The sequence below is a fragment of the Mastigoproctus giganteus genome, chromosome 1, assembly GCF_048544385.1.
Source record: "Mastigoproctus giganteus isolate SK-2022 chromosome 1, ASM4854438v1, whole genome shotgun sequence".
NCBI lineage: Eukaryota > Metazoa > Arthropoda > Arachnida > Uropygi > Thelyphonidae > Mastigoproctus > Mastigoproctus giganteus.
Genome location: NC_143575.1, coordinates 173,730,911 through 173,757,908, shown reverse-complemented (window position 1 = coordinate 173,757,908; position 26,998 = coordinate 173,730,911).

Below are 26,998 nucleotides of genomic sequence, written 5' to 3'. Positions count from 1 at the left end.
TAACACAACCATACGCTCTAAAAGTTTGTCCAGTTCTTCCTTGAATTCATTTAACCTATCAACTTCCACAACGACAGAGGGAAGTTTGTTCCAGCAATCAACCACTCGCTGGCTAAAGGCAAATTCGCGAACATCTATTCTGCAACTGCCTTTCCTCAATTCGAATTTATGCCCCCTCAGGTTCGTAAATCTGAACAAGCGGAAGAATCCCATCAGAATTCAGTGTCCTCAACCCATTCAAGGCCTTATACACCTCAATCAGACCACCTCGCAGGTGCCTAGTCTCCAGCTGCAATTTGCAAAATTTAAGCCTTTCTTGGTAAGAGCACTCATTCGTTCTCCTCACCAACCTTCTTTTCCTTCTCTGTAATCGTTCTAGTAATTCTGCATCCTTCCTAAAATAAGGCCTCCAGACCTGTACGCAGTACCCAAGGTGTGGCTTAACAAATACAAAGGAATAATCACTTCCTTCTTCCTGCTAGCAAAGTTCATGTATATCATTGACAAGACCTGCTGCCCCATGATCTGTTCTGGCAGCCTGTCCGCACTGCTCAGAAAACTTCATATCCGACTGCACAATTACCTCCAGGTATTTTTCCTTCTCTACCACCCTGAGTGTAGTACCAAACAGTTGGTACGTTTCTCTGGAGTTACTTCTACCCAAAAGCAGTCTTGTCTAGGTGAACTTCTACCCAAAAGCAGTCTTGTCTAGGTGATCCTGTATCACCCCCTTAACCAGTGACTCCATTTTTTTCCCCGGAACAGAAGTCAAACTAACAGATCTGTAATTACTCTTGTCACCCTTTGATCTCCCTTTGTGAATTGGCGATACATTTGCCCGTCTCCAGTCCACGGGGAACCTCCCCTGAGTCCAAAGAAGCTCTCAGAATTATGGCCAAGGGTTTGCTTACTTCCTTTGCTGCCTCCTTTAATATAACTGGATAGATCCCATCAAGCCCAGATGTCTTTATGTTTAACTTCAACAATTTCTCCTCCACTTTGCTCTGTTATTACAAAATCATTACGCTCCTTGTTAGAGTTTAATAAGCTTCTGTCCTCTACTTCCCTATAGAATTCCTCATGTGTGAATGTAGATGCAAAATACTCGTTCAGTTTGTCAGCTACCCGAGCAGAATCATCAACAGTTAAACCGATCCATCGATATCAAGTGGACCAATCTGATCCATCCCCTTCCTTCTAGAATTAATATAAGTAAAGAAGTCTTTGCATTCTTTGCCAAAGATTTCGCAAATACAGTTGTAATTAAACTAAACTGCTAAGAATTTCAAGAACCTAAAACTACAGAATTTTATTAAGTGTTCTATAAAATTATAAAAATGATGTTTTCTCATGAAAATTGGATAACTACCAAATTTTCAATATATATTCTCTTTTGGGCCCTGGGATGGTTCTAAGTTCAATTCCAACATCATAGCATTCCCTCTTCAGTTTCCCGTTCAGAAATATTATCCATTGATATAAAAATTTGTTTGTTACAGATTCTTAAATATTCGAATTCGAATATTACTCTAAGCAAATCGAAAGTTCTTCACTTTTAATTAATAAATAATCCGTTTCTTCACAAGAACACAATAAACATCTTAGAAGTGCAGTATTGAAAACAGATGCTCGATTTATATAAAATCCAGTTCCTCATTCGGAATTTCAGGAATAATAATACTTTATTTCTCTTTCTTCGGGAATTCTTCTTGGCAATGCCTTTAGCATTTGTTGGAGAAGATTGCATTGTATCGATTAGAACCAACTCGCACGCACTCTCCCTTTCATAACAATGCACTGTTAAAAAATGGTGTCCCCAAAATAGCTATAATCAAATAGCAAGTTCACAAAGCTTGCCTAGTTTTCCAATAAAATCCATACGTTTTTCTCAAGATGAGTTCTAGCATCTAATGGTGTGGATCTCCGGAGTATAGTTGCTGCTCTAGTTTTAAAATTTTCATCATCGATCCTTCTGATGAGGTCAGACTTTTCTAGTTCGGGATGCTGAAACTTGTAGCTTCGTATCACTGATAACAGCTTGTCAGCAAGTGTGATTTTATTTTCTTCTTGTTTGCCCTCTTGACAGCTGCCACAAAAAGCCAATAATATCTGATAGATTTCGTAACATTTCATCAGCTTACAAAGATAAGTTTGTGAAAACAGTGAAGTTACTCGTCATTATTTACTTGTCGCCTTTTCTTAAGTGCTTAATCGAATAGCCGTTTCGGAACACTTCGACCTGTTTCTGCTCACTGGGAGGCGAATATATGACGAAAGAAAATGTTCGGCAAAATAAGATTGATAGGATATTACGATAGTGTTACAAAAAAGTAAATGCAGTAAGGGGAAAGAGATTGGAAGAAGATAAGGAGTGATGGTAAATGTATAAAATAAAGATGGAAACAAATCTCCCCTTCGGTTTTTAAGTAAACCTAATTTTTTTTAGATTATATTATCAGGGACTCTCTTCGGAAGAGAATTTCCTTTGAGTACTGCACTCTTTTTCTCAGATATTGCATCTAGAAGGAAAATAGCGAACCATTCGTTTAGATGGAAACAGTTATTAGAATGCTGTGAGTTTAAAACGAGCAATGAACAGCTAACCAGCTGCAACAAGAAAGAACGCACGGTTTACAGAAAGTGATGGATAAAGTTATGAACTAGTAACTAATTTACAACCTTATAGTGCCTTTTATGACATTTTTAGTTGTTCACTACTATGTTTTCTTCATATCATAGTTTACTAAAGCAATTAAAAAAAAACCCAGGATAATTGTAATTGATCTGTCCATTCATTAAGCTGGTTTTGATGAATCGTAGAAGTACAGAATAAAGAGCAACTCCTTTGGACTATAAATCCCTCCCATACACACTTTGTATTCTCGTGCAAATCACCGATACCTTGTAAGTCCTCTCTTAATTTGTAATCCAGCATGCGGTCTTCGTGACACACTTCAAATTATGACCTGTGTTAAAGAAAATATTTCTCTTCTAAAAGAGCTTTAAATTGGACAAGATGTGGGTCCCATGAACAAGTCATTTCAGGTTGTCTCGTAGTAGTCCTGTTGGGTTCCGAAATGGGATTTAAGCGGCTCAATTGGTTAGTGTCACATTATTATTCCATAACCAACACGTCAAAAGCAAACTTTATAATGGGGACTTTATCCGGTCGAAAATATCCTTAAGGTCTTTAATGAAATTACCAAGTTGGAAGAGTAGCATTGTCTAATATATCATAATGTATCCCTTTCTGCAAGACACCATTCTCAGGAAATGCCCTGTGTGCCTATATTATCACAAAAGTGCCGATTCAAGCCATCAGACTTATCAATTCTACCTTCACAGTTCGGAAGGAGTATATTTTCCGTTCTGGCTCCAAGCCCGGTTCTTCCATCTGATAAAATCGGCATATATTGAGATTCTCTCTTTGCAACGAATCCTCTTTTACTCATTCAGATGCCATATCTTCCTAGTCCATACCATTTACAATTGCCATTATGCATTAAACTTTCGTGACAAAAAATTACCAGCATTTCTTTCATGTGACCTACCCTTTCCACCTTTCACATATTTCTCAAAATCTCTTAAATGATTCTTTTGGATCTCTTCAATGATTCTCCAGTAACTTGATGTGACTCCTTCGGACAATCCCGAACGGTTCTCTGAACGACTCAACTGTTCAGAGATCAGTTGTCAAAATAGCGGTCGATGTAATGTTCCCTGTCATTCTTCAACTTTGGCATAGAAAACCACCTTACTTTCGCGTAAAACAGCCCAGACAGAGAATCTTCGGCTCATTCTAAGTATTTTTCTTCAGAGACCGTTCTTTTTCACTTAAAAAGGGAACTAGCTTCGTTCTTAGTGTATTTTGTTCAGTAAAAATATTTGTGGCCATCAAAGATGATGTACCGGGATATTTTCAGGGTTTCACACGACCATTTTTCATTCTGTAGTCATAAAAATTTCGAGCATGTTCGTAAATAAGTAAAATAAAGATGACAACTCGAATATTTATAATACCCAAAACTTAGATTTGTATCACGCAATTATAATTTAGTGGTCATAAAATGTAGGCTATAAAATACTCGTATGCATAACCACTGCATATTTTGTGAATTTTAAAAGTTAAGTCCATCTTAACGTTTAGCCTTGTATAAAATAGTCGGATTCTCCTAAGAATTCGGCCTTTGTTTACGCTCCTTCTGTAAATATATAGTAGCTCGATTAAGTGATTGAATACATGTCTCTCCACATCATCGCCACTTAATTGAGCTACTATATTTTTCACCTCCCAGTGATGGCGGCGGGAAACGTAGGGTCCCACGAGGGGACCTACGACCATGTAGCCAGAGACAGAACAACAGAACATAACGCAATACTGCATAAACCAGACACTACACTTTTTTTTCTGATTTATGCAGTAGTTCTGCATTCCATCACAGAGTACATTCGGCGCAGATGTGGGAAACCACGGGTGGCGCCTAACCCTAAATACTATGCCACATCCTGTATATACCTGCGATATCGCTTGAAGAGAGGGATTCCTGGACTTGTATGCTGCGTCCGATCGTGTCCAGTTGGACGGGCGGATGCTGCCTTTTTAACATAACAGTAGAGCGGAGAAGGATTAATGATGAGATAGAAATCATATGGCAGAACCAATAGACTACCTCTGAAAAGGGACGTCATTTGTATTCCTTTATCCTCTCCATTCATACCGTGAGCCAGCTTTGGCTCCAGTTTGGACCGGCGGTCTGCTCTGTCCTAACCGGACATGGTCTGAGATCGTGGATGCTCCACTTGGTGCTTGTAACCTCAGACCTTTGCTCTTGTGGAGAGCCGAAAACAGGCCCCCACAATGTGCTTGGATGTCCAAATTACGATGTCTTCCGAGTGATGCTTGAGGGAGTGTCGCTTGCCCTCTCTAGAGCAACTTTGGTGGAATTGACTCAAACTTATGGAGTGTTTGACAGATTTGTCAAATTTGCAGTCACTGCATTTGGACAATGTCCAATCGCTGGATAGGGTGACCTACCTCCTCGTGGTGGGAGCGGTAATCGGGGTGGGGGTGGAGATGCCGTCCCCGCCGCGAGGCCAAATGTTCGTTCCTGTTTTAGTGTCTTTGTTAATTAAGAGATTGACTTGTATTAGTCACAAATTTTTTGTTGTTTAAATTTACTAACCATTGAATATGGTTCTGTCACAAGTCATAACTTGAGAACCAAGCTGCATATGGTCGAAAGCCCGGGTGGCACTCTTTGGGATAAAGGTTCTTTCAAATGACACCCTGTATATCTCAACTGTTTAAAAATCCTGTATGGTAACACATCGCTGTCTGCCACGTGTCTGGGAATAGTCCGGGTTTGATTCCCATCCATGACTGAAGTCCTTTAATCGTGGCTATAGTTATTCTGGGTTTTCTCTCCCCCATCCCATCAAACAAATTGGCCTCAACGCTTCTATAAAATATATTATACGAGCACAAGGTCTTATTATGTTAAAATAATTTTGAAAATTAATTTATCGATTACGTAAAATACGAAGCATTTTCAGTTATTTGAAACTTTCACTGAAACTGTGATAGTAATTGTTTAATAATCTTAACAATCCAGAGCTTTTGGTTCAAAATTAAGCCGAAACTTTCGATGCTGTAAACTTTCCTTCCTATAGTCATTGTAATTTGATTGATTAACCAAGGGAAATATTGATAAAAGGGATTTTACACCGGACTATTCCAGCAAAAAGAAATCTTTATGCTTTACTTTTAACAACTCAGTGCATCACTGGGAAAGAAAGGAAAAAAAAAAGACTACATCGTAATTAATTATAATCTTTAAGCTATTAGCATACATGAAGGAAAGTTTAGCCCTCTGTAACATATCAAAATGTTTATGAAGTGGGCCATTTCTTAGTAAGAAGAGTAAATTATCGAGGAAGAGAACCACACACACATAAAGAGAAGAAGAAGCGATCGATAAAACGATAAGAGCAATAGACTTAGTGTGTGGAGACACGAAGCTTTTTCTGCGTTGTTTTTTTTTTTTTAATTGATCTGGCGATGAGCTAAGAAAATCATAAAATTCTGAACTGGGAGGGAACAAGGGAACAGGTAACATTTTTCTTTCGAAGAAGAAGGAACCCTATTATCATTAAAATTTGTAAGCGATGGAAGCCTGCCTTCGCAGACAACACCTAACGATGGTATTATTTTAAACAACTTTCGGAAAACTTCTGATGTGGACAAAATTGCGCCTAATCAGAACGTGTCACGCCTGCTAGGTACTCCCCAAGAGCTCTCTGGTGTTCTGCCCAACGAGCCATAGCGGTCACCGTTACATTGCAGAGGTGGCGAACAGTCTCCTGACAACCATCACTGATACTGCTACTATAAGTAACCCCGCTGGCTTTGTATATACACAAAAAGTGGAAAAAATAGTGATACTTCTATGCCACGCTTTTTGTTTTTATAAGGAATCTTTCAAAACTGTTTGTGGGAGAAATTTATGCGCGCATTTTCCTAAGATATACTGGGTACACTTTATAGCACTGACGTCATGAAACACTTAAATTTTATTTATTCTGGGCAGAAGACGTTTTCTTTTTTAATACTCTGTTTGTGAACATATCGAAGAAGCTTACAGAAAACAGCGAGAGATTTTATTCTTCAGTTAAAAGCTCCCTAATCCTATTTAATCTCTTCTATAATCCCACTTTCAACATTCTCATTGTCTTTATCTTTTCTTTTTGGTTGGTGTTGTTCAAGCGCTTCCCGTGGTGCTTCAGTTTTTCTGTTCTACACTGTCTTGCCAAAATTTTAAAGATTGGGACATCTCGATGTCGACTCAGTTTTTTTTTTTTCGAATGATAGCAAGTGTTCGGCGTGGCATAGATTATATAAGGGTTTTAGTGCCTTTTGGTCTAATTATAGCCATTCTTCCAGCAAAATACCGTATAGCTGCAACAAAATTGAGGAGAAGGACTTTGTTGCGGAATAGCTCTCTCCATTATATCCCACGCATTCTCAATAGGATTGAGATCAAGTGAATTTGGGGCCATGGAAGATGGTGCAAATCCGTGTCTTGTTTTCCGAACCATTCTTGCAAGATTCTGGTACGATGCGCTGCTTCATTGTCATCCATAAAGTGGTCATCACTTTCGAGATAAAAGTGTAACATTGCAGGAGACAGAGATCTGATACAAAATTCAAGTATTCCCTGAATAACTATCACCTTCGACCTTCCTGGATAACTATCAACGAATCCAGTCCGTGGCAACAAAATAATCCTCAAGCTATGATAACCCCTTCAGATGCTGGGATTGTCTTAACAAGGCAAGTTTTGTGACGGTCTCGCCACAATTCTGCCTACCATCAGTGCAAAACAAGTTGTATCGTGATTCGTCTGACCACATGATTTTCTTCCACTAACCAATTACAACGTTCTTGGCATCGTTGCAAGCGGATATTTTTGTTTTTCTCTTGGTATTGGCAGGCAACTGCCAATACCAATTTCTTCAATTCCTGCGCACGGTACGAGTTGATATAGGGCAGTTCTGGGCTTGGTTAAATTCAAATGTTATTTGCTGCACACCGGATGATGCCCTATTTTCTATACAGTCGTCCTTAGAGTACGTCTTCGCTCTTCAAGTATTATTTTTCTGCTGCATTTATTCCTTTGATATGTTGAAGAACCGCTTGCTTTCCGGTCAGTAAAAACCTTTTGAGATGGATGCTTTTGGGACGAGTTATGACTTTTGTTTCTTGAATCGAGGCTCCTGCTAAACGTGCACTCACGATAAGATATTTTTCAAAGTCTGATAGATTACGCGTTTCCCCAATTCTGGCTTCAGATTTCTGCAGTGAAGTCTTTATACTCAACAAGGCAAAAACATTATCACTCGACCTCAGTTTTCTTTGCATCTATTTGCATTTCTTCTATGACAGTCTGAATACAAAGATTCATATTTTTTGTGCTGTGTATGTATATAAAGGTTAAATTATTCAAGGAGAAGGATTTTTTCTGCATCTGTCAAAACAACAACAACAAAAAATTGATTTTTATGAATCTGACAAAACAACAACCACAACAACAAAAATCACGTATCATGTACAGGATACGATGTGCCTGTTTACATTCATGTAAAATTTCATGTCCCTCTTCGTCCAGGACCCAAGGAAGGCAAATTGAAATAAGTTATGAAAATTAAAAAACAAAAATGTACCGACTTGCCTTGTGCTATGTTAACGTTGAGGAAACCAACGTTGAAACCAGCGCACGGCAAGTCGGTAGAAGGTTCTTCACAATTGACGACTTCTTTCCCTATGATTGGAGTAAAAATTGAAATTGCGTAAAATTGCGGATGCTCAACGAAAGAATATACCCATATCAAGCAGCACCCCACGTGGAAGCTAAAGGTAATGATTCCACATAAGTTACACTCCATCAACTTTACCAATCTGATAAATGAATGGAATGGACATATCTGTATGCGGTGGTTTTGTGGATATCGACAGAAATAATGAATTCGGAAAGCATCCTACTCTCTCTCCAGGTGGTCGTATTGATGAGGGCAATGTTTTCGTGATACTGGCGCAACATCCATAAGGAATTTGCCACCTCTCAGATGCATCTAAGTACTATTGTAGGCTCATTCTGAATTTTCAACGTTATGAGATGGTAATGGAACCCTCTAGATTACTAAAGCTCCACTTAAGCTTAATTTTTCATAACCCAAAAAGTGTATCTGACAGATCCATGAGAAGCTGTATATATTACGAGTATTATAACTTTATAAAATTTGTTTTTCAATTCCAGCAATCTTACAAAGGTTTATCAACCATTTTTCTTTTTCAAGGTGCTGCTTGTGCAATATTTTGTACTATTATCTTCATAAAAGAAGAAAAAAATCTTTAAATTCGTGCTGCACACTTTTTGTAAAATCAATGTCGAATAAATACTGCTATCTTTGCAGCTGAAGAAGGATCAAATCACTCTCTGCATTCTATAATTTTTTGACGGGAAGTATACATGGCGTAGTTAGCATCCGATCGATATATTGATTAATATCCTGTAATTTGACAGCAAACCACAAGCTTCAAGACAAACTACTTTGTAATTCTTCACATCCGAATCTATCCACTCCTTCCCGAATAGAGAGAATAAACAGATAAACACTGCAGCATCCTTAGCCTCAAGTTCCAATAATTTCACACAAAAGCATAATTCAAGCATTTATGATTAAAGTTTCATAATTCCTGGAATGAACCAGTTTTATATCATGTTGCTATTTTTTTATGCTTCAATGATTTTGCTTAATTATATTCTAAACGGTTGTCCAGGTAACTACTGCTACCTAATACTGTACAGCGAAGATTACTAGCTTCTCTTTAACCTGCTTATTCTTCCTGAACTCATTAACAGAAGCGATGCGGCAATCTTTTGGGGATTTTGCTTTTCTTGTTTCTTACATTTCGTCCTTTAATTAATTATAAATCACAGTCTCTTCTGTGGACTGCAATTACAGCTAATTGCAATTCATCCTTTTAGAGGGGAGAAATCGCATTCGTACGACTTAACTTTTCTGGAGATGCTAATTATTGCTGGGTTTTCGGTAGAAGACAACTGTTGCATGAAGGGTATTAAGCCATTCTGATGATTAATGTGCTCTGACGAGGAAGAGAAGACCTCAATATTTTTATAAATTAGTATAGGAATAAATAATGAATTAAAAGACTGTGGGTCTTATCACGAGTCCATGAACTACCTTCCATGAAGATTAAAAATCTTAAGACAGTTTAGGAGTAAATCTGTATACGCCTCTTACATGAAATGTTTCGAAAAGGTTATGATCCATCAAAAATGAATTGGTTCCTTCTGACTGCACGCTATTGGACCTAGTTATTGGCCATGTTTGTACACTTTGTTGAAGATATCGATTTCGCTCGTAATTTCGGCTTGCTTTCTCCTTGTGAGCAAACCGAATTAGATATACAGAACTTAGGAATTCAGTGTTTGATCTCAAGAAGAAGTAAATGGACAATGTAGGATGTTTTATTTCATTAATCGTTCTTTTTGTGCAAGACCTTTCTTGTATTCATTGATTTTTCAATGAAATCAGGACTTACAAAGCGAACTCGACAGTATCCATAACATTCAGCTTTTGTTATGTAGATTCCATGTTCTAAAAGCGCTGTTATTGCTCAAACCGCCAACAGCCACTATTGACAGTGTATAATATTGCGCGGAAATCTACTTTTATGTTAATTTTGCATTAACGCATGCAAATATTAATAAATGCATTGGCGTAACATGTATATCCCATGAGAGGTGTTCGAACTGGAACATTCCGTGTATTTGATCATACAATGTCCTGACTCTGCAGCAAACTACGCAGTTAAGTCATGCCTTCTGATCGTGGGTATAGGCTCCTTGTTGCACTAAATGAAAGCTTTGCAGCTAACCATAAATTAGATATTCTAGAGCGCATGCAGTTTTCAGTAGGCCGAAGTTGCAATTAGTTGACTCTTGTATTCCACTATTGCAGAAGAAAAACTTCCCCTGAAAGTCGGAATTGGATTATTAGCATGTATAGGTTTTTATCGCAAATTTCTTTGAGCAGGATGGAATGATCAACCGGTTGAAACGCCCTCGGTAAAAGACTGAGTAATGTATGACAATTACAGAAACTGAGCAACTTTGAAATACAGAAGCGGCTCAATGTACGCGCGAAGGTTCTTGGTAAGTTAAGGTTCTCCCTATAGGAAAAACATTGAAATAGAATAAAACTAACTTAAAATCTGGCGAACTCCTATATTCAATGACCAAAAAATTAACTTTTTGCAATTGGTATCAACAGATAATTAAACGTACGGTATTGCAAATGTAAGTTATCACGTGTTATGATCACAGGGTTGGTTTCAGACAAATAATGTACTCTTTCTTGAGGTTTCTCAGTCGATCCGTTCATGGGGAAGACAGGTGATCTTTCCGATTTTCAGAAACTGTTATTATTGGGGCATGTTTAGGGGAGCACAATATGAGAAACAAAGGAAATCACTTGCGTGTTGAAAGCAACCATCTCAAAAGGGTACAATGAGTGAAAGTCGAAAGGAGAATACAATTCTGAAAAGAAGAAATACAGCAAAAAGTCGGTACTCCAAGAACAAGCCCTAAAACTTAAATCGAATTGTGCGGCAGAATAGAAGATCCAGTGTGAAGCAATGACCGAAACATTTCAGTCTCGACAAAGAAGGAATCATTTTCAATCGAAGGAAACCTATTTGCAACCAGTTGAAGAATATCGGATTTGGTAGTAGCATGCATATTCGAAATCCACTTCTTTTGTAAAAGAAATCGAAGGAGTCGGCTGGAGTGGTGCCGCTAACGCCGAGACTAGATTGTGGAATACTAGATAAAGATCATGTGGGTCTCAGGAGTCTCGATTCTCTGGTCCACCTCTCAAGCGGCTGCACGTGGTATCATGGTATGGGGTATGTTATTTTTATTTATTTATTTACCTGTTTATAAATCACCCAGGCACAGCCATAAAGACTATTTATACAATTTTTGGCGATCTAATGCTCATACCATTTAGAAGATTGCGTCACCTTCAATGAATATTTTTTCTGTCGTATAGAACCAACATTGCCAACAACCAACTTTCGAATGTTTCATTTTTTACCCGGATCGTGATGGATTCTTTCAAGACGACAACACCGTGCAAAAATTTATCTGAATTATTCGAGAAACATTCTTAAGATTTCCAACATCTACATTACAACACCCTGGCCGCCTAATACTGCAGATCTGAATACAATTGAGAATGTCCAGGATACGTTGGAAAAGACAGATCGGCTTCGCAATTCATTACCGACTACAATACAACAAACAGTTAGCAAATATCTTGTTGGAAGAAGGGGCAAGTCTGGAGCCAAAATCCCTCAGACACCTAATGGAAGTGATGCCACGAAAAATGGGCAAACTTCGAGTAAAAGAAAGATGACTAAATATTGAATAAATGTGCCCACTTAGTGTGTAAACCATGTTCGCATGTACATAAACTTTATTTGTCTAAATTTGAATCTACACACAAATCTTAAAGTACAGTCAGGACGAGTCCGTCCTCAAATGGGTCACCTTTAGGAGAGAAGCCCTGTTAATTCATAAAGTATCGTCTGGTTCACATACGGAATTCTTCGTCAGAACGAAAAGCTGATACTGCGTAACTGCTACGACCTCGAATTTTCCTTCTCGTGCGTTGTCGACAGCCATCACAAAACGAACAAATTGCAAGGCACGAAAAGATGAATCGAGGTGAGAACAGTGGGGGTTAGTCGCGTATGAGAGGGTTCCTGTAATGAGTTTTCATACAATATGCCAATTTCTAATTGAATCTACCGGTAGATTCAGATAGACATTGGCATTGTAGGAGAAGGGATTTTTTCCAGTTCTTTTGTCGAAAAGTAAATTTCGAAGCGGTTTTGTTTGACTTGAAGGTACATAATGTTATTTTCCAACAATTTTAATATCTAAAATAGCTATTTTAAATAAAAAGTGGCTTCCCCCCACAAACAGGGAAAATTATAGGGGGAAATTATTATTTTAACGCTTCTTCTGTCGAGGGTGAAGATATCCAATCTCAGGTAGAGGGAGTACGATTTCTACCCGTCAATTATACCGCTATTTCAGCTTGCACAACATGCAAGTTGCCCGTGAAAATAGTTTAATTTGATTAATTTATTAATCTATTAAATTGATTAACAGACAGTTGCTACAAAAGACTTTGCACTTCTGCTTTATTACCAAAGTATTATTCGATGCGCTACAAACTCATGAAATTCAGGAGTGAAAATAGGTTCCTGGGAAGATTCATTGTGTCCTGTCTATGATTTAATAACCTTCTGGCAGATGAGTTTATGGGTGCATTGGCTCTTTTCTAATTTTACTTCCATCTCTTGAATATAATCTTCCAAGATTTGGAAACAGTAATTGGTGAGATTTTTACAAATTTGTAGACTAAATTTTTTTGTTGTACATTGTTGAAGTCTTAAGTGGATTATTGGCTACCACAAAACTTTATTTTCCTTAGTGATATATCAAGGGCATTGGGCGCAGTTTTTATTGACTTTTATAACGCCTTTAATAGGGTAAACGCATAATATTAATTTTATTTATTATTATTTATTTATTTTTATATATTTTTTTGATTGGATCCAAAATTTTCTTACTGGAAAACAGATACATGTACTTAGATAAAATATAAAATTACATTTAATATTTTGCTGAAATCTGGAGTCCCACAAGGTTCTGCTTTGGATCCTTTATTTGCGATTTACGTGGATAACTGTTAGTAACGTTGTACTGATGATTAATTCTTCAGGACGACATAGAAAGACTTCAAAGATGATCAGAAAGTTAACTGTATATAGAGCTAAAATTCGTAGAGGAAGAAAGATTTTTTTGGGGGGTTACAATGCGGTCAGATATTGAGGGTCCTCTGAGCACTGTATACAGGCGAGAAGGAGGGCCTATGTTGTCTTATCCAATGGTTTATCGAACATCCCCTTGTAGAGATAGAGCGGTCATAATCTCACCATAAGGCAATAGTGAGACCACTTAGAATACGTGTCCGGATGTGGAGACTGCACTTAAAAACAAACATCGATCTTCTTGAAAGAGTCCATAGATGGCCTGATGAGAGCAAAAGAAAGACTACGAGTATGTGGGCCGCAAAGATTTGAATGAGGTGTATAGGCCTCCTCTGAGACTTGAAAAGTGAAATGAACGAGAGTGAAATTTTTCAAGGTTATGAATTAGGGCCATAAATTCAAATTACGGAGGGGGAGAGAGGTTCGGACTGGGCAGCAGGAGGTTCTCTTCTAGCCAGCGAGTTTTTAATTATTGGATTAAGCTTCTTCCATGGGTAGTCGAGGTTTCCAGCCAGGAGAAAACTGAAAGCTCAACTTGATGGATATGTACGTGAGGATGGAGTGAAATACGTGGATTAATTTCTTTTTTTTTTTAATTAGTTTTGGCCGAAGTAGCAAAAGCCCAGGGCTTCGTTACAACATTCGACTATAAATATATGGTCTTCTGAGTACTGGTGATAAGAGGCGAAACTGCCATACCAACAGTTTCACCAGCATGGAAGGATCGACGGCTGGTTTGGTATGGTTGTTCATGCTCACGTGAAAGCCATTCAGAAATTTGGGGGTGGTGGTAAAATTATATATATTTTCACTTCCGCGTGCTAATGACTTCCTTTAAGAGAGGCCTTATTTAAGTTGAAAAGCTGGATAGGTAGCAACAAATTGAGAATCGATATTGTACAGTAGAGTGCCTTGTTTTTTCCAGCTTAAAGAAAAACAAAATCTTTTTAATTACGTTTTGATGGCAAAATGATACTTTGAGTAACTAAAAGACTTCAACAACAGACTTGGAAAATAATTTTAACTAAATTAAAATTTCCCTCTTTTAGGCACTCTTTGTACTGTTTAAATATAAATAATTTTAGAAGTGGATCAATAGTGTGCTGAAAGTTAAGAGAGATCGTTTGTGTTACCTTTTTGAGCGCGATAGAACATTATCGATGTTCGTTCGATAAATCAAAGCTCAAACGTCATTTTATAAATGTCGAGGAAGAGGTAGTTCCTTGGCTGTATTAAGTACAACTTAGGTGTCAAGACCTTGCGTATGCTTCCTGATATTGATAATTATGATTTTTCTCAAACTTCCTCAACAATCTGCCGTCCATCTAATCGGAAATTTAGCGACTCGGTTTCCTTTTAATCGAGGTACGTCAACTCGGGGTTATCATTCCAAAGAATAGCTGGTACAATTTATTGCCACCGGTGCGCTTATGTGTGTCCATTGTTAGAACAGCGCGTGCCCCACGCTTCCTTCGTCCGCTCGTGTCAATTGTTGGGTAACAATTACTCACACGAGCGTTTCTGTGCCTGCTGCTGTGTTACTGTGTGTGCGAAATGTTCACAACATTAATGATTAACTAAATTGAAAGCGGGATCAATTACGTCGTGCTATTCTCGAACTCGGCGTGACGACCTGTAAGCTACCCGGTGATTAAACCCTTCATTAACTCCATATTTCTCTTGTCGCTTTAAGCCTCTTTTCCTTCCGAACTGCTAATCAGATATTTCCTGTAATTTGGTGGCTCGTGTTCGCTGGTGGAACGCGTGATGTCTTCAATGCCTTGTACTTAGTGTAAATCCTATTTACGAGCAGTAGCTCGAATCTTCTACGGATGAAAAATATACGGATAAGGAACTAACTAAAATTGCTCGTCCAATCGCACTTGTCAGTAGGCTGGTGTTTAGCGAACATTTAATGGAACAGTTGACATTGTTAGGGGGGTGAATAAAAGTTCCCTTAATGAGTCTGCAAGTTCAAAAGAAGGCCCGCTGTTCCCGGATGATTAAAATGTTTATCGACAGCTGCACATGCGTAGATGAATCGGGTGAACAGGAATTCGTTCACCAGTTTAAGACAAATTAGCGGTGGTAAATTTTAACGCATGCGCACTGCAACTGATTGTTAACATGGACGATGATCTTTAAATTTGTACGATATAAAACTACTTTTTTTTTTCCATTGGAAGCGATTATCCATTTATGCTGGAATTCTTCAAGGCTAGTGGACGCTGTCGATGTTTAGTATTTTAATGGGCGTGAGATCCTATTGATAAATAATCCATGAACTGTAGCATTCAATTCATCTATTTCAAAGCCGGAATGGGGTTGCGTTTCTTGAAAGCGAGTGAGATGGAGTTCATCACACACCACTTACAGCCATCCTGTTAGCGGGGTGGATGTATCAATGGACCCAAATGGATTGCCTTCCCTTCACATGTCCCCGATGCTGTCAGTATGCAAGAACAAGATAAACGACATCTCATCACAACATCATCCCATTTCCGGGTGAAAGAAATCTTAGGAAATGTGCATCTCAGATTACCAGTTCCACTGTCAGGGTGATGGATGTTGACATGTCGCTTCTTGTTACAAATGACGGGCGGTCGCCAGCGGTGAAAAAGAAAACCTGGCAAGAGCAACGCTAGAGGTTGTCTTCGATGGTGACGGAAACTTGACCTCCGGTAATTGGCCAGTTCTACAAGTCTGATAACCATCACTTCTACTAAAGCTCTCTGGGATCCCCAGGGACTTGGGGGTAGGGAGGATCTTAAAGGAGTCTCAAATGAAATTTCTTCGGTCTAAGATAAAACTGAAAATTTGGTCTTATTCAATAAATCGAGTTGTCCATTGTGGTTGAAGACGACTTAAAAGAATAATGCTGACATTACATTGTAGTCCTAAGCAATCGCATTGCAGTCCTAATAAAGAAATGCAGTTTTAAAAATTGAATTTGTTTGTTAATCACGTATCTTCTTTAGATATAAAGAGCACTATTAAGTCATCTTGTAGCAAATTAAAATATGAAATTCATTCCTAGATGTATACAAAAGATATTTTTAAAGATTTCATGCTTGGTATCTGGAGTTCTAGAGGGATGAGTGTTAAACTGGATTAATAAAAATTTCAGTACCGTAATAAATAAATTAAGTATAATAAGATGACAGTTAGTATTTTATTTTAGAAGTTAAATTTCCATATACTTTAGTTTAGTTAAATATTTATTGTGAATTGAGTCGGGGGTTGCGATCGGTTCAACGCAACAAATTGATCGTCAGGTTCGAACTAATGTAGCTCTTGTCACTGCTGCCTACGGGTCATTAGCGAAGTTCCCCATGCCATTTTTACGACTTAAAAGTGGTAAACCCGCTTGTTTGCAACCCGCGCTGTAATTTGTTATTGAAAGAAATTAATAGTAGGCTAGTACCATGAAATGCGTTAAGCGTAGGCGTGAAAACTACCCTGGAGATTATGTAGGAGTCCGAATTGGAGTTCGAGTCCCCTAAATGAAAAAAGCGCTTTGGCTCAGTGAAGCGTTTTGACCAGTGCCTGGCGGTTTATGACCCACCTGGCTAAGGGAGGATACGCCAACAGATACTTAGCATGGAGGAATCTTCACAAATCCATGTTGCTAGATTAGAGCACGTTTTTGAGTTGTAACCCTCAACCAATCCATGTTACTAAACGAGGATATGACTTTAACGACTGTCATATGATAATCTTTTATTTTTTGTTCCTTTCACCTGGTTTTTGAATCCCTAAGTTTCCCAACCTTCAGCCAATTCATGGTTCTGCAAAATAATTCGATTCAATCACCAATTGACCTTCACCAAATTGTCACGCATAGTCACCCAATTTGTCGCATTCGGTGAATTGATGTGGACCCCATATACAAATGACAGCGAGGTCTGCGATGATGATAAGTGTGGCTTTTTGTTTCACGAAAAAATCTTAAAATCTGAACAATTGGGTGATTGGATTCGACGCCAAACAAATAGTGGAACGACGAAGAATGCGTTGGAGCTCCAGGCCTCAATAATAATTCTTTATTGTTCTTATAATTATTTTTAAATACCTTTTATAACGTTTATTGTATTTTCTGTTAAATAGGCTCCAAATCATTTAGTTTAATGACTTTTTCTGATCTCATTCATCCTCCTATTTCGAGCGAATGCGTTGTTTCGGAACGAAAGTGTGTAGATTTTTTTTTTTTTTTTTTTGAATTTTGTTCCTTCATTTATGAGTTTCTCGATCACTAATTCTGGTCACGAGGTTTCACGTAATATTATTGATTTGCATGCTGTAGATCATTGTTTGCAGTGTCGAGGTTGATGGTATGGTAAAGTTGAAAACTAAATTGGATAGCCAAAAAATTAATGATATATTTTTACTTTCCTTTTGGAAGATGCAGAAAAGTCGGTTTCCTTGCATCATTTAGCCTTTATAAAACTAATAACAATCGAAACATATTTCAAACGTTGCAGTCCTTATCTGCGATGTCGGTTATGTAATTAATTTTTGAGTCAAAATTCTTATTACATTTCAAGAGATGCCACTTGTCGGTAATATTAATATATTTTGGGCTCTTGTAAGAGGAAACTGGCATTCTTTGGGCTTCTTGCAGTGTTTTCTTTACTTTCTGGTTTATTATTACTGAAAGTAATTTTATCTTTGTTGTGAAACTAGGCTGTAGGGTTTAAATGTGACTGGGCTTCTCAGCTTCCGTTGTCTGTGTTACTAGTTTGAGGACTGCTGTCAGAAACGGTTATGTTTAAACGCAAATTGCTTACTGTAGTCAACTGGAAACCATTCAGGAGTCCCTCTGAATGGTTTCAGATTAATAATGGTCCGTAATATGGTGGGGATTTCCAGTAAGGTAACTATACATACTCGTATTAGGATAGAAAAGAAAAAGTGATTGACATTTTGGATACCACAGCTTAAAAGATAGAAAACTTCGAAAATTTAAGGGTCAAAAATTTGTAGCGTGTCGAATAATTCAATATTTGATCTTGAAACTCAATTTTTTTTAAAAAAATTCACGCTTGGTTATTGTATTTTTCAAATTTCTAACAGAGGAACCAAAGATGTGAACCTCAACTAAGTGGGCAATGGTTTGAAGAGCGGGGAAACACTTCTTTGGCAAGCAAATACAGTCTGTATTGTTCTCAGGATGGCTAAACCAAGTGAACACCGATTGCACCTAAAAATATACAAATTAAATTAAAGAACATTTTCGCATTATAAGGACAAGTTTTCATGAATAAGAAAACGAATCGTCAAATTAGCATGAAGATTTAGGAAGAAGGAAGGTCTGTGAAAAATCTGTGCCGCATATACTTCAAAAAAGTATATGGGAGGAGAGAAATAAATATTAAACAATTGGAAATTAATTTACCTTTTTAAAGAACATAACTGTAGAGTTTTATTATCATAAATGTATAATCTTAGTAATTAATTGATAAGAGGATAACTATAGGTATGTTGAGGATCAGACGGCTCCGGGGATTTCTCCCATCTCCGCGTATGTTCTATGTATCGAGTGGCAATACCCTGTCTATGCCAGAGGTTTAAAAATAATGTATGGGTCATGTGGTATGTAGTTTGTTGTGCCCATTGTTCATCCGGCCTGTTGACCACCGGGCCCCCAGTGGAACCCGGCGTTACCATATCTAGCGACGCCGACGCCAGCCGGGTGTACCAAGAGACTAATTATACTTTGGCAGGTCCTGCCACTTATTTTAGTGGCTAGGACCTAAAATAAAGGTTGAAGTGATCGCGGTTGATTTAGGTAAAATTGCATTTAGAAAGCGCTGCGTGGGGTTTTACGCTGAAAGAACTATTTCTAGAGAGCCTTAAAAGGTCGGGCAAAATTTGATGTGATTTAGATTTGGACATGTGGGGCAGTCGCTGTACAAGAGAAAGTGTTGGGAGGGGAGGGTGAAGACGGGAGGGGATTAAATAAGTAGAAGAGGGATCGGATAGGAAGATGACCCCCTATTTTCAGTGGGGCGTGCCCCACCAGAGGGAAATATGGGGAGTGGAGAAGAGCAATTACTCTCCCACCCTCCGGGAAATAGGAAAAAACAGGTCCCCACAAGGGAGTGCTGTTCTGGGTCGCCAGTAGGCCGTCCAAATCGCCCTCAAGTCTTGTCTTTCTGTGGTATGGTGAGTTTTTTTTTTTTGTTTGTTTTTTTTTTTGTATGTCACGTACTTGTTTGACCTACTGCAGTCTTTCTAGTCGGGTTGCCTTTGATTTATTGCTGTCATTGTTTTCCTTCTGGAAAATAGATCCTGGGCATATTGACTGAGTGCCTTGTAGTCCTCTTGAGTGTCTCACAGTCTGGGTTGGTATATATTGGGTTGCCGTTATTAGGCGTAGTCGTAGGTCATCATATAGATCGCATTCAAACATTGTCTCCAGGACTCCGGGTTGCCACAGGAACAGTCCGCTTTATCTATGATGCCAAGTTGGTGAAGTTTAGCTTTAAACGGGCCGTGTCCTGTAAGGAGGAAGGTGGTATTTCGACTGGGGTGATACCACGCTGGCGCCTTAGGGTACAGCTTTGTGATAGTGGGGAGGAATCTTCTAGTCACAGCGCCTTTTTGTGTCGCTCCATCTCCTCTGCCAAATCTGGACAACGTGGTCGGCGATTCTTCTCTTCTCACAGTTGCGGTCATTAGTGATGTCAGTGGTGAGGTCATACATTGTAGCCGATGTGTTTCTGGCAAGATGGTAGAGCAGACCGCAGTGGATAACCTCGAGGTCCAGCGGGAGAACTCCTGCTAGGACTTGGAGGACAGCCGTGCTAGTAGTTCTAGTTGCTCTCGTCGTGGTAAGGAGGACGGGCCTCTGAATGGTTTCGAGGATCCGTGTATTCACTTCTAGACCCTCCCTCACGTACCAGTCAGGGGAGCCATACGTGATGGCAGGGATGAAGAGAGCTTTGTAGTAGAGGGACAGGGTAGTACGGATGAGTCCCCAGTCCCTGCGAGTGACTATATTTAGGATAATTATGTTTAGATAACGAAGAAGATAACTATATTTACTTTGTGATTTATATTAATCACAGAAAAATAAATCGAATCCGCCTGAAATGTTAACGCACTGCGTGCATTGACTAACTTGTTTTAATTATATTTTGGAAAACAATCCCTTCTCATGAAGCTGAATTTAAACATTGTGTTCTCCATATTTTTTTATTTTTAAGTGAAGCATCTCGTACATAATTACCCTACTTACATTTTTATCTAAATTTTTTAAATTCAGTGTGGATAGTTGAAAAATTAATAACTAAACTGATAGCAAAGAATTGGCTGAATAGCAGCATGTAAAGAAATGTTAAAAAGGTATAGCAAACTGATTAAAATATCAGTCCAAATTGACAAAAAAATTGGGGTGGGGTGGGTTGTGTACGGGGACACAACCGCAATCGTTTAAGGCGTGAATCCGTCTTTATGTTATTGGAGAAAGGGTAAGATGTAAATGAATAAAGTCTTGGTGTTTATAAGTGAAGTATAATTTTATTTATCAAAGGCCGATGATAGGAGAAGTAAGATACGTATGGCATAGTATTTACATCGATGTTTCTTACAAAGGTTAAAGCTATAGAAGTGTTGCACAGAGTAGTGGGCGATGTAGAAATGTACTTCAAGTTGAACTCACATTGAACTTTTGAATTTTTCTTTCCAATGATATACATTTCTTACATTTCTGTTCATATTTCCTTTGCAATTTTTTCGACATTATGAAAAGTTTCTTCAACTCAGCACACTTATCGGCTTATAACTTTACAAATTTTATTTTATCGGTTATTATTGCTAAATAATATTGTAGATCCTGTTATTCTCTACAAATCGACACCAATTTCAACGTCCTATCTCTTCGCAATCCAAAGTTACACTGCCCAAACGCCGCCATTTTCAGTGTTCACGCGCAAGCGCTATCCCCCTCACCTCTTCACCCCCCCACACACACTACCCACTATTTTAGATACGGACATAAACCCTCTATCCAACAAAATTTAAATCATTAGATTATCATTTATAGTTTACGAGATATAAGCGCGATAAATCTCGCCATTTTTTTCATCGCTAGAGTTTTTGTAGAGACCCCCCCCACCCCTATACCAGACCGAACTTAAAGACGTATTCACGTCAAAAATATGGAATGCAAAAATATCAGTCAATCGGCTGGCACTGCCAAAATTCTTATTAGAAACAGAATTTTTAAACTCTGCCTGAGGAACTCCAAATGTGTGTACAAACATTCCCCTAAACCATTTCTGATGTCTGAGAATATGTAGTAATTGCTTGTCCTGCCAAAAAGAAAGAACTAATAATTCATCTATCTTAAGAACGCTCTCCATATTCTCTCATAAGCTATATTACCAATAACGCAGAAAGTATAATATCACTGCAATTAAAAATACGCAATTAAACTAATTAAAACTTAATTAGTACAAAGGTAGTTTTAAGTACAAAGGTTGTACTTAAATTAGTACAAAGGTTGTATTAAGGTAGTTTAGCTTATTTCGCTGTTCATTTGATTGGAACATTCCAGTTATCTATCGGAATAAATTGAATCTGGACCAAAGAAAAATAACACTTAAATATTGCATTATGATCTCTCTCTCTCTTTGAAAAGATTTCTGCGAATTAATTCCAAACAATCCTCAGTTTTCAATTATAAGATTGCTGTTCAGTGAGATCCCATTTCTGTTTGGGTTCTGCCCATTTTTTATTTAACCACGTCTTCGATCCCATCTCGGATACTGCACTAATAAGAGAAAGAAATAATACACGAGACCAAATAACTCTTCTTAATCGGCTTTATCGTATATTTCGAGAGAGGCATAGGAAGAAAGGACTACTCAGTGTCGGAAGATTAAAAATAAATCTCATGAAACCGTACATTTACTTTAAAAAAAAAACGTTCGCTGTAGTTATAAAAGGCAAAGGTCTAAACAAGCATCTTATTTGTTATTAGATTCTTGAAACTGAAATGTTTTTTTTTGGGATTACCGCAGTATACGAAATCGATAGGGAAAAAAAGACGAAACTGATAGGCTACGAATGTTCAGGTTCGTGCAGCTCTTTGACTCCGAAAAACTAAGATATTTCTTTTATCCCTATTGAAAAATAAGCTGTCTGAAATTTTCAAAATGATATTTATATACTGAATTTGTATGCGTTTTTATGTTTTCTGATATTTGGCTGCCTCAAGTCAAGTTTCTTTGGATAAACCAACGTATACTTGCTCTGCTAATATTGTCGATCCGAAAGCTGTTGTAACACATTCCATGAAATATTTTTTTCAGTTTCAGTGTATTAAATAGCTTTTATTACCATTTAAAAAAGTATTTTAATGGTCTTAGCTTATTTCAAATCAAATAGATATGTTAGAAAATAAACAGAAGAGAATGCTAACTTCGATTTTTGATATGAAACATCTTTGAGGGCACCTACAACCGAATAAATCTGATCGGTCACGAAAAATGCATCACGGAAGTGACGTCTTCTTCTTCTACGCCTTCGCCAGAGGCGCAACATTCAAACCAATAGCCTAATTATCCATTTGACTGTGTTCGTAATATATACTGTATGAATGCAACAATACACATTTGTCAACAATTTCTTTTTTCGTCTCGCATTTTCGTTACATTCCATTGTTATTTCACAATCAACACATACAAATACCTAAAAGAAACGTGAGGTAGCTTTAATCAGTTTTAGGTAGCTCTAATCAGTGTTATATTCAAACTGTTTCATTTTAACTATTTTGGCTAAATACGTAAAATTTACAGTTCTTAATTGCTAAATAATTGAATATTGCTAAGGTGGTACAATAATACACTGTAGTAGTTGTTGATCAATCCAAACACTCTGTAAGCACGACTTAGACCTTGCTTCCAATATCAGCAATAGTAATAATCTTTTCAAAATGAGTATACCAGGATCTATTAAACAAAGGCTCTTGGGAATTGACGAAAAACACTTCGGAACTTTCAAAGGAGCTTCAAAAGAAATTTAATTTCGACAGAGAAACTTTGATCTATTAAATTAGTCTAAAGGGAATTTAAATTCCCGTGCAAGTAGCTTTGATTTTTCTCTCAAACACCGCTTAATAGAAATGTTTGTAATTCCAGCAGCATCCATTATTTATTTACGATCTGTTCCTAACTCTTGGAATAAATAATGATCAAAGGAAGTAAATCAGATCAGAAATCCTGTTTGTTTATTTCTTTTCCATAATTAATCACGCTGCATCTTCTACATCGAATTATGCAAACTAGGTTTTTTTTCTTATTAAAAGAATATTTTCCTTGGAAACGATTGCTTCTGCTTATTAATTTAAGGTGTCGTAACATCTGCATCATATCTCAGACAGATCACGTTCTCCATTATTGGTCCATTGCGTTAGTTGCTTACTACAAAATCTATACACTGGTGTCCCCATTTTTTTAAAAATTCTTTCTTTCTTCAAAACACACACACAAAATGTTTTAGTTATCTTAAGGTAAAATGCATTTCGGATAAAGAAAATAGGAAAGCTACTGTTGGTTATTCCTTGAGAATTTAAAATGTTCTCTCACATTAACAATCGTTACTCGTTCTTGGCTTTTGTCCAATCCTTTTGTCACTTTTCTAGCGACAATTGTTTGTGTGTGGGTTTGCAAATTCTTTTAAAGTTATAGTGTAGAAAGAATTGTTAAAACTTTGTAGAACGCTTTCCATTCATTTTGTCTTTCTTGTTTTGTTTGTTTAATCTTTTTGTATGGAAGGAAAAGATAGCCAACAATAGCTTATACAGAAATTAAATACGTTTACTGTCAGCAACTGCTACTTAATGCGACCAAGGTGAAAACGCTAGATGCATTAATAATTTCTCCCTATCACTGTAATACTTCACTCCTTATCTACAACTTTTTGTCATGGCTTTCCATCCTGTTTTTGTTTTTGTACCGGCTCTTCTGTTGAAGGCCACCATGGCAGCACAGTGGATAAGCCTTCACTCCAATTTAGAAAAAGGTCCGAGGTTCGATCCAGAGCAGACAAGGATATTCTTTAGAGCCGTGATTGAAGAAGTTTATAATTATCTGAACTCAAGGGAAGTTTAGGGATCTTATCCACAAGCAATGGCAAACCAAGATATTTTGCATTTCTGTTTTTATCGAGAAAATTGTATACTATTCGTTTTACAGATTGCATTTCCCCTATTTGCAGTTTTTGCTTCTGTTTCTGTCGTTCTTTTCCAGATTTATCTGTCATGCAGGAGTGATGGAAAAGGCAGCGCATTGTTTCTTTAATAGTTATCCGAAACATGACATGTTATTGAAGCCTGGTGATTATATCTATAAATGGATGAAGGATTAGAAAGTCAAAGGAAACAGGAAGGTTCTTGCAAAGAATGGAAGCAGAAAGAATGAATGATGAAAAGAAAAACTTTTTAGGTGATCTTAGAAGGTTCCTAAGAGAAAGATTATCAGTTGCCATTCGACTAATTTGATGACGAGGACTACAGCAGACATTCTGGGCTTGGCGATGCCAGTAGTGGCCGATGTTTTGAAAAGATGGAAGACCAAGATATACAACAATGAAAACACGAGCGGTAGGCCAAGAAAATCGATGGATGGTAATCGGCGAAAACAGAATGCTTTTATCGTACTTGCACACATCTCCATAAAATCTAAATCAGAGCATATGTACGTGTGCCATTCGTAGATTGTGCGGATTGTGCCATACGTGTGCCATCCGCACGGTGCTTATCTTTATGGTTGATCATCGGCTCGCAGTTTCATATAACATCATGGATCGCCCCCACATTGGGGGGATTCATAATGGGAAAGAAGTCAAATAGAGCGATGAGTCCTGTTAAACAGGGTTCAAAGCTGATGGTCAATATGCAATAGAGATGTTTTGAGATCGCTACGTACCATAGCGCTCATCCCAAAAGTGAATTTTGGAAGAGGGGGGAAACGCCACAATCTGGTGCTATTTCTTGTGATTTTATCTGGAATCAATAGCGAAAACAGATGTTTTCACTATTGATTCCAGATTAATACAGACTCATTATTCTTCGCTACCTAAAAAGTCAATGACAAAGTCATCGTAAAAAAATTGTCCATGAAATTAACATTAAATAATATGGATGCTAAGTACGCACTTGTTATGGATCTTAATTTTACACTGGGCTAAGTAATATCATATTTGACTAGTATTCCTTGATCACAAGCCAGTTAGATTTTCTGTACATTACTTCTTATTCTATTACTTTTTCTTCTGGTTTGAGTTTATTACACAATATTTATCGCTCCCCCACCACAATAGCGTTGTCTTCATAATTGATAATCTTCCAGAGTGTCTTTACAAAAAAATTGCTTTATTCTTTTAAGTAATTTGTTTTCCTTTCATTTCTGATAGTCCAAACGCAGTTTTTTCCCCAAATTTCATCATTTGGCTATCCATGGTTTTGTCGTCTACAAGTGGACCAGTCACGAGCCATAATTATAACCAGGGCCACCCCTGTATATATAATCTTTATTAAAATGAAATTTTATATTTGGATGGAAAAGAATTTGTGTAACTCCACAAAGGTGTTATGAAACTATTTTGGTCGTATCCCTTCGAGAATTTTATTTTCTACAAAATAAGATTAGCACTTTGTTCTTTTGAAAACTGATGCGTGCTGTTATCCTTTCAGAAAGTAAACTTTGGCCTCATTCTTTTAAAATCTTTACATTACGTTTAATCTTTTAAGCTCCTAATTTTCCTCATGAAATCCCTGGTATTATCAATTCACAATCCACAATGACAATTATGGTAAAATCTCCTTCAGTTTAACAGAACTTTCTGGAGTGTTTTTCTTTGTTTTATAATTATATTTCATTATTATTCTTTTCTTTTTCTTCCTTATTTGTTTCGTTAAGCAACAAGCAGCCGGTATTTAAAAAAAGAATAAGGTGGTCTCAAGAAGATGCATTTGTCTGTTGATCTTTTATTCGTTGGTATCCAATTTAACACATTTAGACTACTAGACGGTCTCCACTCAGATTATACACGCAGTAAACTCTTGGAATTATGTGATAAGTCAACTTGGGGGTAGGGTCCAGAAGAGTTAAACTCTAAAGGATAAATTGTACAATGGATTCCAGAGTATGAGTTTATTAAGCAAATTAGTAGAAAGATTTATTGAACAAAACTGCCGGGTCCTTTAAATAAAGAATGGCCGAAATTGATGCGGAAGCCTCAGTATTGTCGAAATTGATGAGTTCATCCATAAGAGTTACGTTACTGCATCTGGTTGAACGATAGAGACAAAAACAGACAGATTAATGAGAGGCATTAAGGGTAGTTAATAGATTCATGTCGATGTTTACGCCATTAACCTGTGAGGAATTGGCTCACCTGTCAGAGCGAAGAATAGCGTTTAATCTGAAAGAAAGGACCCGTTTCGACTAAGTAATGCAACTGTGCCCCTTTCTCCTCCCCACATAACAGGAAACAATGGCATGAAGAGTGCTCTAGAGAGCCTAATTGTTTGATTAGTATGCCACTCTCGTATTGTTCGCGGAC